The following is an 828-nucleotide window of genomic DNA, read 5'->3' on the forward strand; positions in this document are numbered from 1 at the left end:
TGAATGCACATGATTAAGTCTTTAATTGTAGGTTTGCAACATGTTTGTAGAATCTGATCAGTATGTTAACTGCTGAATTAATCCTGTTTTCTAAATCTTCAATATGCTTATTTTTACAAAAGAAATATCTCCTCTTCCATTTCTAGATGCACCTCACATGATTACTTCTCATGAGTAAGCAAAGATCTTGACCTGTAGTTTCTTACACCTGCCTATTTGTTTAGCAGAACAGAGAATTACGGTAAAACAGAAAAATGGTACAGGCGTTTGTGTTTGCTTTACAAACACATCTCCCATCTTAGTACAAAACACACTGCAAACTCTTAATTTTAGATCTTCTTAGGTTTGTTGTAAATAGAAAATAGAGTATAATGTTTTCTAGATTTATTTCTAAACTATATTATGGTTACTTTTCTCATTGTGCTTTTCAGATATTTGAGAAATTGTTTATATGCTGTCATGAATATGAATTCATTATTAAATGTTAATGAATAATTTTGCTTCGAAATAAAATAGTGAGCCTGTACACTTTCACTTGTATAATGTTCTAGCCCATATTTTAATTTTTCAGTTTTTCCCTTTGTTTTCCTTCATGTCAGCTTCTTCATCTGGTCCATCAGTTGTTGAACATATTACGTCACCTCCGCCCCATCCCATCTTCATGACAGTCAGAGAAGGTTGCTCAGTGCTACTTTCATCCAGGCCATTTTGTGGCCAAATGCTAAGCACACTACCAGCTCTATCCAATGCTCACTGGTGCAAGGACCCAAAATCATATTTTAAACTTGCTCCTTGATAGCTCCTTATTTGAAATTTTCTGGGCCGGGT

General features: G+C 34.4%; 1 protein-coding gene across 1 annotated transcript in view; it reads left to right on the forward strand.

The window, feature by feature from the left end:
* Positions 1-828, forward strand: part of TENM3 (teneurin transmembrane protein 3) — a 718,045-nt gene that overhangs the window by 457,789 nt on the left and 259,428 nt on the right. The window lies entirely within an intron of this gene.

This window comes from Mandrillus leucophaeus, unplaced genomic scaffold (genome assembly GCF_000951045.1).
Source record: "Mandrillus leucophaeus isolate KB7577 unplaced genomic scaffold, Mleu.le_1.0 Scaffold62, whole genome shotgun sequence".
Taxonomy (NCBI): Eukaryota; Metazoa; Chordata; class Mammalia; order Primates; family Cercopithecidae; genus Mandrillus; species Mandrillus leucophaeus.